Source organism: Hordeum vulgare, chromosome 2H, assembly GCF_904849725.1.
Source record: "Hordeum vulgare subsp. vulgare chromosome 2H, MorexV3_pseudomolecules_assembly, whole genome shotgun sequence".
In the NCBI taxonomy this organism is placed as follows: Eukaryota; Viridiplantae; Streptophyta; class Magnoliopsida; order Poales; family Poaceae; genus Hordeum; species Hordeum vulgare.
Genome location: NC_058519.1, coordinates 328,816,821 through 328,831,791, shown reverse-complemented (window position 1 = coordinate 328,831,791; position 14,971 = coordinate 328,816,821).

Below are 14,971 nucleotides of genomic sequence, written 5' to 3'. Positions count from 1 at the left end.
TCATCACACATGCGATAAACTATAGGATTCGTTCGTGATATTGGATATCATACATAATTCTGATAAGGGGACTGCGTCCGATGTGACCCCGCGCGCCATTTTTTCGCTTTACCAAACAATATTTTGGGCTGCTTCCCAAATATCTACCTTCCCCATCTCTCATACCAACCAAAAGCCACATTTCCCCCGCCCCCTTCTTTGCCTAAGTTCAAACCTTCACTAATGGCTTTTAGCGCTCCTTCCTACTGCTTGACCTCCTCCATCTAGTCACATATTCCAAACCTTCCCATACCCCCTCGCCCTCCACCCCTCCTCCTTCAACCCACATGCCCCGACCGACAACATCACACCTTCCACCAAAATCACCGGCCCACCTCCCACATAATCACCGCTAAAAGACATGGTGCACATAGTATAACCAGGATCTCAAGGAGCATCCACTACAGGAATCACCTGCTTTGCCGTCTGCCATCACAGACGGCAAAGACAAATACCCGGACGGCAAAGACAGTACCACAGACGGCAAAGATTGTCACGGCCGGCAAATTTTCTGCGTCAGCCTACGACGGCATAGGACATTCTTTGTCGTCTGCCCCCCCAAAGCGGACGGCAAAGCTCTTTGCCGTCAGCTTTCCTGAGGAGCAGTCGGCAAAGAGCTGGAGACGGCAGCCGAGAGGCGTTGCCTCCGTTAGGGGTTAACGGAGGCTCTTTGCCGTCTGCCTGCTGGTCAATCTTTGCCGTCTGCCCTATTGAATATCTTTGCCGTCTGCCTGCTGGTCAATCTTTGCCGTCTACCGTGTCCTCCCCTCCCCCTCTCTCCACTCCTGACCCTCCTCTGTGCCCTCTTCTTTGCCGTCTGCCCCCCCAGCAGGCAGACGGCAAAGAGCCTATATGGCCAGCTGCTACTGCCGAGGAAGCACAGCTGGGTGCCATGTGGCACCTTTGCCGTCTGCTGGCTGATGGCAAAGGCCTTTGCCATCAGCTGGCAGACGGCAAAGAGCCCATATTGTCACTGTTTTGTTTATTTTATGTTATTTCACAGCAATAATATATATAATTCATAGCACATATATGATATATAGTTCACAACACATATATGATATACATATAAAGTTCACCAATGTCATTTGTTCATCAATGGACATCCATATATCGCAAGAACCAACATATACAAAGTTTCATCCATATATATATACATATAGTTCCACATATATTGTTCATCAACACATTGTTCATCAACACATACAAAGAACCAACACATTGTTCATCAACTCAAATAAAAAAGGAAACTAAAGCACTCCAACGCCAGCTTCCATGCAGGTAGTACATCCAATCTGCAAAATGGGAATAAGAAAGTAAGTAGAAGAAGAACAACGACATATATGACAAATAAGCTAAATTCAAGAAGAAAGAGAAGAAGCAATGAGAGAACAAGGAGAAGAAAAACAAGAAGGAGGAGGAGGAGGAGGGGAAGGGGAAGGAGAAGGAGAAGGAGGAGGAGAAGAAGAAAAAAGAAGAGAAGAAGAAGGAGAAGAAGAAAAAAGAAGAGAAGAAGAAGGAGAAGAAGGAGGAGAAGAAGGAGAGAAGAAGAAGGAGAAGAAGGAGGGCTCCTTCTCCTTCTCCTTCTTCTTCTCCTCCTTCCTTCTCCTTCTTCTCTTCTTCTCCTCCTCCTCCTTCTTCTTCTCCTCCTCCTCCTTCTTCTTCTCCTTCTCCTTCTATTCTTCTTCTCTTCTTCCTCTTGTTCTTCCTTCTCCTTCTTTTTGAGCTAAATATTCCAATTATGTCATTTTAGAGGAAAAGAAGTTAAGTATATAATATTCATGAGCTAACCAAGGTTCTTATGCCATTTTGAGCTTATTACGGTATTTGGAGCTAAATGGGATAACTATGTCATTGTTGGGTTAATTAAAGCAAGGATAATATGAAAGAGGAGAAGAAAGAGGAGGAGGAGGAGAAGAAGAAGAAATCAAGAAGAAGGAGGAGGAGGAGGAGGAGAAGGATAGAAGGTCCTTGGCCTTCTCCTCCTCCTCCTCCTCCCTTCTCCTCCTCCTCCTCCTCCTCCTCCTCCTCCTTCTCCTTCTTCTCTTCTTCTTCATCTCTTCTTCTTCTTTCTTTTCATTTTGAGCTTATTATGGTAGAAGAAGAAGAAGAAAGAGGAGAAGAAGAAGAAAGAGGAGGAAGAGGAGAAGAAGAAGAAATCAAGAAGAAGGAGGAGGAGGAGGAGGAGGAGAAGGCCAGGGGCCTTCTCCTCCTCCTCCTCCTCCTCCTCCTCCTCCTTCTTCTCTTCTTCTTCATCTCTTCTTCTTCTTTCTTTTCATTTTGCCTATTTCTTCTCCTCTTGTTGGAGCTAAATTACCTAATTATGTCTTTTTTGAGCTAAATATTCCAATTATGTCATTTTAGAGGAAAAGAAGCTAAGTATATAATATTCATGAGCTAACCAAGGTTCTTATGCCATTTTGAGCTTATTACGGTATTTTGGAGCTAAATGGGCTAACTATGTCATTGTTGGGTTAATTAAAGCAAGGATAATATGAAAGAGGAGAAGAAAGAGGAGGAGGAGGAGAAGAAGAAGAAATCAAGAAGAAGGAGGAGGAGGAGTAGAAGGATAGAAGGTCCTTGGCCTTCTCCTCCTCCTCCTCCTCCCTTCTCCTCCTCCTCCTCCTCCTCCTCCTCCTTCTCCTTCTTCTCTTCTTCTTCATGTCTTCTTCTTCTTTCTTTTCATTTTGAGCTTATTATGGTAGAATAAGAAGAAGAAAGAGGAGGAGAAGAAGAAGAAATCAAGAAGAAGGAGGAGGACGAGGAGGAGGAGGACGAGGAGAAGGCCAGGGGCCTTCTCCTCCTCCTCCTCCTCCTTCTTCTCTTCTTCTTCATCTCTTCTTCTTCTTTCTTTTCATTTTGCCTATTTCTTCTCCTCTTCTCCTCTTGTTGGAGCTAAATTACCTAATTATGTCTTTTTTGAGCTAAATATTCCAATTATGTCATTTTAGAGGAAAAGAAGCTAAGTATATAATATTCATGAGCTAACCAAGGTTCTTATGCCATTTTGAGCTTATTACGGTATTTTGGAGCTAAATGGGCTAACTATGTCATTGTTGGGTTAATTAAAGCAAGGATAATATGAAAGAGGAGAAGAAAGAGGAGGAGGAGGAGAAGAAGAAATCAAGAAGAAGGAGGAGGAGGAGAAGGAGGAGGAGGAGAAGGATAGAAGGTCCTTGGCCTTCTCCTCCTCCTCCTCCTCCTCCCTTCTCCTCCTCCTCCTCCTCCTCCTCCTCCTCCTTCTCCTTCTTCTCTTCTTCTTCATCTCTTCTTCTTCTTTCTTTTCATTTTGAGCTTATTATGGTAGAAGAAGAAGAAGAAAGAGGAGGAGAAGAAGAAGAAATAGGAGGAAGAGGAGAAGAAGAAGAAATCAAAAAGAAGGAGGAGGAGGAGGAGGAGGAGAAGGCCAGGGGCCTTCTCCTCCTCCTCCTCCTCCTTCTCTTCTTCTTCATCTCTTCTTCTTATTTCTTTTCATTTTGCCTATTTCTTCTCCTCTTATCCTCTTGTTGGAGCTAAATTACCTAATTATGTCTTTTTTGAGCCTATAAAACTTTCCAGGTTACCTATAAAACTTTCCAGGTTACCTATACTACTTTATAAAACTTTCCAGGTTCCATAAAAAAATATTTCATGCCGGGGTGTCGTCGAGATGTCGTGTCGGGGCGTCGTGTCGGGGTTTCGGGGCATCGTGTCGGGTGTCAGGGGTGTCGTTGAGATGTCGTGTCGGGGCGTCGTGTCGGGGTTTCGGGGCATCGTGACGGGTGTCAGGGGTGTCGTCGAGATGTCATGTCGGTGCGACAACTACTATTGCGAGTTGTTGTAATATCCTCGGTGTTGAAGTGGAATATCACCGGTGCCTGAAGGGGGTGGTCCCAACAGTAATGTTTCTGCACCGACCTGCATGGGGGTGGTTGCAGCAGCATCGTTGTTGCAGCACGTGAGCTCGATGGCATCGTAGCCATGGCAGGTGCGTGACAAGCTCACCAACGTTCCCCAACGTTGTGGCTAGTGCAAGCATAGGCGGCGACCGGAGGGCTCTACACGGGCAACTACTAACCTAACAACTAACCTAACACACAGTAGGTAATTAACAACTAAACTAACAACTAACCTAGCTCGAGGGGTAATACCACTAACAACTAACCTAATTACCACTAACAACTAACAAGTAACCTAACTAACCTAATTACCAGTACGTAACCACTAACAACTAACCTAACTAACCTAACTAACAATAGGTAATTCACAATAACCTAAATAACCTAATTAATGAATTAAACGAAAAAAGGAAAAAAGGACTCACCGAGCTCCGGCGGTGGAGGAGAGGGCGGTGGTGGCGGAGGGGCGGTGGTGGAGAAGGGGCGAGCTCCGGCGGCGGTGGTGGAGGAGGAGGTCCCGGGGAGGAGGAGGGTGCGTGGTGGAGGAGGGGGCACAGGGAGGAGGAGGGTGCGGTGGTGGCGCCGGGAGGAGGAGGGCGCGATAGCGCAGGGAGGAGGAGGGCGTGGAGGCGGCGCAGGGCGCGGTGGTGGCGTGGCGGCGCGGCTGCGGTGCTGGTTTCGGGAGGGAGCGGGGGCAGGGAGGAGGAGGGTGCGGTGGTGGCGCCGGGAGGAGGAGGGCGCGGCAGCGCAGGGAGGAGGAGGGCGTGGCGGCGGCGCAGGGTGCGGTGGTGGCGTGGCAGCGCGGCGGCGGTGCTGGTTTCGGGAGGGGGCGGGGGCAGGGAGGAGGAGGGTGCGGTGGCGCCGCCGGGAGGAGGAGGGCGCGGCAGCGCAGGGAGGAGGAGGGCGTGGCGGCGGCGCAGGGTGCGGTGGTGGCGTGGCGGCGCGGCGGTGGTGCTGGTTTCGGGAGGGGGCGGGGGTGAGAGAGAGAGGGGTGTGGGGCGCGACCGTTAGGGGAGATGAGAGGCACCCTCTTTGCCGTCTGCCACCGACGGCACAGATGAGAAAAGCAGACGGCAAAGAGGGAGGCCGTTAGGGGGGGAGAGAGGGGGTGCAGGGTGGGCCACCCAAACTCTTTGCCGTCTGACTGAATGAGATTTGCCGTCAGCCAGCTGACGGCAAAGAGCTAGCTGATGGCAAATAGTACCTTTGCCATCAGCCTTCTCTTTGCCGTTTGGTTTCTGGTAGCTGATGGCAAAGAGTGTCTTTGCCATCAGCCAGCAGACGGCAAAGAAGCAGCAGACGGCAAAATCTCTGATTCCAGTAGTGATCTGGTAGTGGAGAAGCAAATCATGGGAGAGCACGTGAATGAGGCTGCAATGGTTTCCATGCATGTCAATCCCCGGATCTTGGAGAAACACCTCCGTGTCGAGGCCACCGTGGACGTCTCGCATGCGGACGCCACCGTGCAGTTGGCTGCCTTAAACAAAAGCCCGTGATGTTTTCTTGAGGGTTCCGTTGGTGCCCTCAACAATGAAAAAGTTGTTTTATCAACATGCACGGGCTTTCTTCAGCTCCAAGGACACCTACTTGGTGCTTGGACAAGCTCAGGCCTCTTAACACTATGAGGAGGGCACCCACGATGTGGAGGCCTCACCCTCTTGTAAGCCCATCGTTGTCGATATCTCCAACGACAAGGAATAGCTTGTTTTTTAGCTTAATTACTAACGACACATGTACATCAAGCTACGCGTGTTAAGCATGTTTGGTTTACCTGTTGCATGTGCTGCTCCTGCCTTTTCTAAAGAAATTCTAGTGAAATATGCAATGTAATGCTACTATGCAATCTGACCTTCTATTATGTTCTAGTGTGGAATGCGATGCTCAACTAACTTTTTGGTTCATTTATATTGGTGATAATCCGCAATGTGATGTTTTATTTTTTGTTGGTACAATTTCGTGTGTTGTTATGCATGTGAGAAGAAAATTGAAATTGGATATACTAAATACATGTGAAACATACAAATGCTATATTTATTAGTTCTGAGCACACTTGGCTTTTCCATGTGGCTTGAATTAATATGTAGGACCTGCAATGTGTTTATTTTTCATTAGCATATTTTACTAATAGCATGCCCAATCTCACTTGTAACATGATCAATATCCATCATAAATACTAAAAGCACATATGCTCCCTTTGTGGTTTTGATAATTCATGACAACATACATTATCTCTTGGACTAACACTTTTACCTAGATATTTCAGGAATAGTCCATGGAGTGTTTTGGCTAATCGTTTATGTGGAGATGCCCCTGGATGTGAAAGCCAATTTATTAAAAGAGTGTGAGCTAGTAAAATGATCTCATTGCTCAAAGTGCTCTCCGTTGCTTCGGTACCAAAAATTGAAATTTGCGAGTTTGAGTATCGGTGCCACCGAGTTTGGTCATGTGACCATTAGCCACCTTTTCAGTGCGATCGAGTTATGTATATCGGTCCCACCGAGATTTAGAAGTTGCTGCCTTTTGTGCTAATCAGTACCACCGAGTTTATAACTTCGGTGTCATCGAGTTTGCCACTTTAGGTGTAACGGTTGTATTTTGTGTGCTACCTATATATACCCCTTCACCCACCTCTCACTCGTGGGAGAAACACTCAGAACACACACTTCATTGCAGATCCATTTTCTGAGAGAGAACCAACTACTCATGTGTGGAGACCAAGATATTCCAATCCAATCATTTGAAATTTGATATCTAGCCTCCCCAAACAACTTTCCACCAAAATCAATCTCTCCTACACATGCATATTCTGTGAGAGAGTGATTTTGTGTTGAGGAAACAATCTTTAGAAGCAGAAGAGCACGGAGTTCATTGATCTACCACATCTATTACCTTTTGGAGGGTGGTGCCTCGTAGATTGGTTAGGTGTCGCTTGGGAGCCTCCTACTCCGTGTTGTGGAGTTGAACCAAGATATTTTTAGGGGCAAGGACATCGGCAATTCATGAAGATCTACCGTGAGTAAGGCTAGTCCTTCATGGGCAGAAGCCCTAGTGGAACAGACAAGGCCGCTTCTTCATGGACCCCTTGTGGGTGGAGCCCTGTGTGGACTCCCGCAGCCGTTACCCTCCATGGGTTGAAGTCTCCACTAACATGGACGTACGATAGCGCCACCTATCGAAACCATGCCAAAAATCGATGTATCAACGTCTTTGCGTTTGATCCCTAAACTCTACTCCTTTACATGTGCAAAGTCTTTGCTTTTCCACTTCCATATATGTTGACTAGTATGTGTAGGGTGCACTAGACTTGTTAGGACTGCTGAATTTCTACCTTCCTTGAACTTGGGTTAGGTTAGGAATTTTATCTTGACAAGTAGTCTACTCACCCCCCTCTAGACACATCTTCTATCAATCCCACAGTTGGTTCCAGAGCAATGTCTCTGAAACCTTGGTTTAATCAACGTTGGAGGAAGATGTGTGTGACTAGTTCCGGGATTTTTAGTTGTAGAGTGCATATTCTTGATGGGGAGTACTTTATACAATGGAAAGATGAAATCCTTGATATATTTTGATGAGTTCCAATAGTGCAAGTATGTTGAGTATCCCTATGCGCCTCCCATTGATCCCATACATCCTTCTCATGATGATGAAATTGATATTCTTGGTAATCTTAACACTGTCAATCTAATCATTAGAGGATTACAAAAAATGTACTTAATCATTTTCAAAACTTTGAGTGTGCTCATACTTTGTGGAAAGACTTAGAGAAAAGATATCCAAATTATTCCTTGAAAAATCTTGATATCATTGTCCACAAATGCATTACTTTTCACAAAATGAAGCCAACCGATCCTAATTTTGATAAATGCCTATTTCAGCTTCGTGACCTCATGCGTGCCAAAGGAGATGTCATTACTATTAACAATATCATTGTTGAAGCCATTCGAATGCATAAACATGAACATTGTCATAGTCAAAATGTTGATGAAACTCTTATTTCTTATGAGGGAACTTCATCCGATCATGATTATGTGGAGCATGGCTACTACGATGAAGATGATGACTTTGACATCGGGTATGAGAAGACCATGAGGAACCTTAGTCTTATGGCGAACCTTAAATACTACATGGCTCATGGAAAGGAATGGGTTCTTGACAGTGGATGCACCGATCACATGAACAGAGATAAAGACATGTTCCGTGAGATCACACAAAACCGTGGACCTCAAAGGTATGTGACTTTTGGAGATAACTACAAGGGTAAGGTACTTGGTCTTGGTAAGGTGGCCGTATCTCATGATAGTTCCATTAAAAATGTCATGCTTGCTAAATCCCTTGGCTAGAATCTTCTTTCCGTATATAAACTAGCAGACTTTGGTCTCGATGTGCTATTTACGAAAGTTGACTGCCGAGTATTTCATAGTGATAAGCATAAGATTGTCTTTACTTGTTTCCGTATGGGTGATCTATACATTGTTGATTTCTCTAAGATATCCAAACCACATACATGTCTTATTACAAAATCTTCTGAAGGCTGGTTATGGCATAGAAGTCTAGGACGTGTTGGTATGCGTAATCTTGACAAACTTATCAAAGGTGGTCATATTCTTCGTGTTAAAGATGTTATCCTTGAAAAAGATAGACTTTGTAGTGCTTGTCAAGAAGGAAAGTATGTTGGTGGAAGTCATCCCGTGAAGAACATCATGATTACTAGAAGACCACTCTACCTGCTTCACATGGATCTCTTTGGTCCCATTGCTTACAAGATCCTCGGTGGAAATTCTTATGGTTTAGTCATTGTTGATGATTTTTTCCAGATTTACGTGGGTGTTGTTTCTTGATGATAAGTCGCAGGTACAAAACATCTTCAAGAAATTTGCTTGGAAAGCTCAAAATCAGTTTGAGGTGAAGATCAAGAAGATTCGGAGTGACAACGGAATGGAGTTGAAGAACACGAATGTGGATACTTTTCTTGACGAAGATGGTATCTCATATAATTTCTTCGCAACGTACACACCTCAATAAAATGGAGTTGTTGACAGGAAGAACCGGACTCTCATAGAGATGGCGAGAACGATGCTTGACAAATACAAGACGCCAAGAAAATTTTGGGCAGAGGTCGTGGAAACACCTTGCCATGCCATAAACTGACTATACCTGCACAAGCTTCTGAGTAAAACGGCATACGAGCTACTCATCGGTAACAAACCCCAAGTTGGATACTTTCGTGTATTCAACTCTAAGTTCTACATTCTTGATAAGCATCATCGCTCTAAATTTGCTCCTAAATCTTATGACAGTTTCCTACTCGGTTACAGATCAAACTCTCACACTTACCATGTCTAGAACAAATTCACTCGAAAAGTTGAAGATACGGTAGATGTGAAGTTTGATGAGACTAATGGTTCGCAAGTCGAACAATTGCCAAATGATGTACGAGATAAGGAACCTTCAGAAACTATCAAAGACTTGTCCATTGGCAATATTCGTCCCATAGAGGTGAGAGAAATCACTTCATCAATTCAAGTGGAAGCTCCTACCTCGCGTCAAGGCGAACCACAAAACAACATGGAAGCATCCAAAATCGGTACACGACATGATGAAGAAGACGAAGTAGAACATTGTGATGATCCACCTCAACCTTCCTCACCACCACTTCAAGGAGATGACAACGTCAACGACAACGTGAAATATGATGATGATGATGAAGAAGCTACCCCTTCCAACAAGAAGAAGCTGTCAAGAGTTAGAGAAAGAGTGTACAGAGATCATCCTTTGAATAAAATCTATGGTAACATAAAAACTAGGAGAATCTCTCGCTCTAAATCTCGTTTAGCGAACTTTTGTGAGGATTATTATTTCATCTCTAGCATCGAACCTTTGAAGGTTTAAGAAGATCTTCAAGATCCGAATTGGGTGAATGCCATGCACGAAGAGCTACACAACTTCGAGAGGAACCAAGTATGGACACTTGTTGAAAAACCCGAAGGCGAGCAAAACATCATTGGTACAAGATGGGTGTTACGGAACAAGCAAGATGAAGATGGACAAGTTGTATGCAACAAGGCACATCTCGTAGCCCAAGTATACACACAAGTCGAAGGTATGGACTACGGTGAGAGTTATGCTCCTGTTGCTAGACTTGCAGCCATTCCGATTCTTCTAGCTTATGCCAATCACCATTATATAACTCTTTACCAAATGGAAATAAAAAGTGCCTTTCTCAATAGAGAAATTGAGGAGGAAGTTTATGTGAAACAACCTCCTGGATCTGTGAACCCTAAGAAACCTGATCATGTTTACAAACTTCATAAAGCTTTATATGGTCTAAAACAAGCCCCTAGATCTTGCTACAAATGCCTAACAAAGTTCCTTATAGAAAAGGGTTTTGAGATTAGATAAATTGATGCAACCTTTATTGGAAATATGCCCTAGAGGCAATAATAAATTAGTTATTATTATATTTCCTTGTTCATAATAATCGTTTATTATCGATGCTAGAATTGTATTGATTGGAAACTCAAATACATGTGTAGATACGTAGACAACACACTGTCCCTAGTGAGCCTCTAGTTGACTAGTTCGTTTATCAAAGATGGTCAAGGTTTCCTGGCCATAGGCAAGTGTTGTCACTCGATAACGGGATCACATCATTAGGAGAATCATGTGACGGACAAGACCCAAACTACGAACGTAGCATGTCATCGTGTCATTTTATTGCTATTGTTTTCTGCGTGTCAAATATTCATTCCTATGACCATGAGATCATGTAATTCACTGACACCGGAGGAATACCTTGTGTGTATCGAACGTCACAATGTAACTGGGTGACTATAAAGGTGCTCTACAGGTATCTCCGAAGGTGTCCGTTGAGTTAGCATGGATCAAGACTGGGATTTGTTACTCCGTGTGGCGGAGAGGTATCTCGGGGCCCACTCGGTAATACAACATCACATACAAGCCTTGCAAGCAATGTGACTCAAGTGTAAGTTACGGGATCTTCTGTTACGGAACGAGTAAAGAGACTTGCCGGTAACGAGATTAAAATAGGTATAGGGATATCCACGATCAAATCTCGGGCAAGTAACATACCGAAGGACAAAGGGAATGTTATACGGGATTATATGAATCCTTGGCATAGAGGTTCAACCGATAAGATCTTCGTAGAATATTTAGGATCCAATATCGGCATCCAGGTACCGCTATTGGATATTGACCGAGAAGTGTCTCGGGTCATGTCTACATAGTTCTCGAACCCGTAGGGTCTGCACACTTAAGGTTCCATGACGTTTTAGTATAGTTGAGTTATATGTGTTTGTGACCTAAGGTTGTTGGGAGTCCCGGATGAGATCACTGACGTCACTTGGGTTTCCGGAATGGTCCGGAAATGAAGATTGATATATAGGAAGTTGGTGTTTGGATTCCGGAAAGTTTTCGGGCATTGCCAGCAGTGTACCGGGAGTGACGAATGGGTTCCGGGGGCCATTGGCTGGGCCCACCATGCCCCAAGGGGTCCACATGGGTTTATTGGATGCACAATAATGTACAATGGGCTGACAAAGTCATCCAAAGAAAGCCCATGAGGAAAAAGTGGAAAAACCAAAAGAGGTGGGAAAATAAGGAAGGAGTCTTAATCCAAGTGGGATTGGAGAAGGACTCCTCCCTCCCACTTCGGCCGATCCAAGGAGGCCACCTTTGGCCGGCGCCCTAGGGATTCCCCCCCCCTTGGCTCCTCCTATATATACTAGAGTTTAGGGCTGTTTGAGACACAACTTTGCCACGTGCAACTCAAACCTACACCTCGTAGTTCTTTCTCTAGATTAAATTTCTATGGAGCCGTGCAGGAATAGATCATCAGCAACACCAGTGCGCCGTCACGCTGCCAGAGAACTCATCTACTTCTCCGCATCTCTTGGTAGATCAAGAAGGCTGAGAACGTGATCGAGCTGTACGTGTGCTGAATGCGGAGGTGCCTTCCGTTCGACACTAGATCGGAACGGATCGTGGGACGGATCGTGGGACGACGGTGATTTGAAACACGAAGTTGTACCACTACATCAACCGCGTTTCTTAACACTTCCCGCTAAGCGATGTACAAGGGTATGTGGATCAAATCTCCCTCTCGTAGATGAACATCACCATGATAGGTATTCGTGTGCGTAGGAAATTTTTTGTTTCCCATGCAACGTTCCCCAACAATTGTATCAGAGCTAGGTTCATGCGTAGATGTTATATCGAGTAGAACACAAAAGTTTTTGTGGGTGTTGATGTTCAATTTGCTGCCCTCCTTAGTCTTTTCTCAATTCAGCGGTTTTGTTGGATTGAAGCGGCCCAGACCAACATTACTTGTACGCTTACGAGAGACTGGTTTCATCGACTAACATGCAACTCGTTGCATAAATATGACTGGCGGGTGCCTGTTTCTTCAACTTTAGTTGAATTGGATTTGACCGAGGCGGTCCTTGGAGAGAGGTTAAATTGCAATTTGCACATCACCATTGTGGTGTTTGCGTAAGTAAGATGCGATCATACTAGATACCCATAGCAGCCACGTAAAACATGCAACAACAAATTAGAGGACGTCTAACTTATTTTTGCAGGGTATGCTTGTGATGTGATATGGCCAAAGACATGATGTGATATATTGGATGTATGAGATGATCATGTTGTAATAGTTAATAGCGACTTGCACGTCGATGCGACGGCAACCGCCAGGAACCATAGGGTTGTCCTTAAACTAACGTTTGTGTTTGCAGATGTGTTTACTATATTGCTAGGTTGTAGCTTTAGTAGTAATAGCATAGATAGCACGACAACCTCGATGACGACACGATGATGGAGATCATGGTGTGGCACCGGTGACAATGAAGATTGATACCTCTCCATTGTATCTATAGTTTTTGATTGTTTCATGCCAATATTCTACAACTTTCATATACTTTTGGCAACTTTTTATACTATTTTTGGGACTAACAAATTGATCCAGTGCCCAGTGCCAGTTCCTGTTTGTTGCATGTTTTTTGTTTCGCAGATTATCCATACCAAACGAAGTCCAATTGCAATCAAAAACCGACGGGGATTTTTTTTGGAATATTTATGATTTTTGGGAAGAAGAATCAACGCGAAACGATGCCCGAGGGGGTCACAAGCCCCCTAGCTGTAGCCTGGGGTGGGCCGCGCCTGGTAGGCTTGTGACAATTCCCTAAGGCGGTTGAGGCTCTTCTTTTGTCGCAAGAAATATAATATCCAGAAGAAAATCATGTTAAAATTTCAGCCAAATCGGAGTTACGGATCTCCGGGAATCTAAGAAGCGGTGAAAGGCAGAATCTGGGAGCGCAGAAACAGAAGGACACAGAGAGAGAGATCCAATCTGGGAGGGGCTCTCGCCCCTCCGCCTCCATGGAGACCATGGACCAGAGGGTAAACCCTTATCCCATCTAGGGAGGAGGTCAAGGAAGAAGAAGAAGAAGAAGGGGGGCTCTCTCCCCCTCTCTCCCGGCGGCGCCGGAACGCCGCCCGGGACATCATCGTGTGATGGCGATCTACACCAACACCTCCGTCATCTTCACCAACACCTCCATCACCTTCCCCCCATCAATATTCAGCGGTCCACTCTCCCGCAACCCGTTGTACTCTCTACTTGAACATGGTGCTTTATGCTTCATATTATTATCCAATGATGTGTTGCCATCCTATGATGTTTGAGTAGATTTTCGTTGTCCTATCGGTGATTGATGAATTTCTATGATTGGTTTAATTTGCTAGTGGTTATGTTGCTGTCCTTTGGTGCCCATCATATGAGCGCACGTGTGGATCACACCATAGGGTTAGTAGTATGTTGATAGGACTATGTATTGGAGGGCAAGGGTGACAAAAGCTACAACCTAGCATAGAAATTGATGCATACAGGATTGAAGGGGGATCAATATATCTTATTGCTATGGTTGGGTTTTACCTTAATGAATCATAAGTGCATAGAATTCCAAGTAAGGGATGACATGCTAGAAGTGGCCTCTCCCACATAAAACTTGCTACCGGTCTAGTAACGTAGTCAATTTCTTAGGGACAATTCCGCAACTCCTACCACCTCTTTTCCACACTCGTTAAACTAATGTAATTGTTTCTTAATCTAACCAGCCCCTAGTTTTTATTTACGTTTTCTTGCAAACCTTCCCCACTCCTACAAATTACTTCTAGTTTCATACTTGTTCTAGGTAAAGCGAACGTAAAGTGTGCGTAGATTTGCATCGGTGGTCGATAGAACTTGAGAGAATATTTGTCCTACCTTTAGCTCCTCGTTGGGTTCGACACTCTTACTTATCGAGAAAGGCTACAATTGATCCCCTATACTTTTGGGTTATCAAGACCTTTTTCTGGCGCCGTTGCCGGGGAGCAATAGCATGGGGTGAATATTCTCGTGTGTGCTTGTTTGCTTTATCACTAAGTAGATTTATTTGCTGTTCTAAGTTGTTCTCGATCTTTAGTTATGGATATGGAACACGAAATACCAAAAAAATTAGGTGTACTTGCTACTCATGGAAATGGGGAACCTCCTAAAATCCTCGATGCTCGTTATGTGGAAAATATTATGCACTTCTTTAATAATCCTGGGAAAACCCCATTAAATTATATAATGGGATAGACGTTGGATCAACGTGAATACTTTAGGGATTATCGCTTCACTCAAAAAGGGAAACTATTATGGGATGAAATTCATATGTTGAAATGGTATGATTGTGAGCTATGCTTGAGATATGATATTACTTGTTGCTCTAGGATGAAGGCTAAACACCTTCCTTTTCTTGTAAACTTAATGCTAATGAAACCTTGGCTTCTTTTGCTAAGGGTATATATGATTACTATGATGTGGAACAAATAGAAGAGTTTGTTTCTTTTATTGGTGCTTACGTAATTGAAGATCTATTTAAAGGGTGTGATGATAATGATGATGCTGCTTACCGATCTGAAAATTTGGTTATGCTTCCCTATTGTTATAGTAATTATGAATCTAATGCCCATATTTATGGATTTATGGAGAAATTCTACGTTGCCCAAGA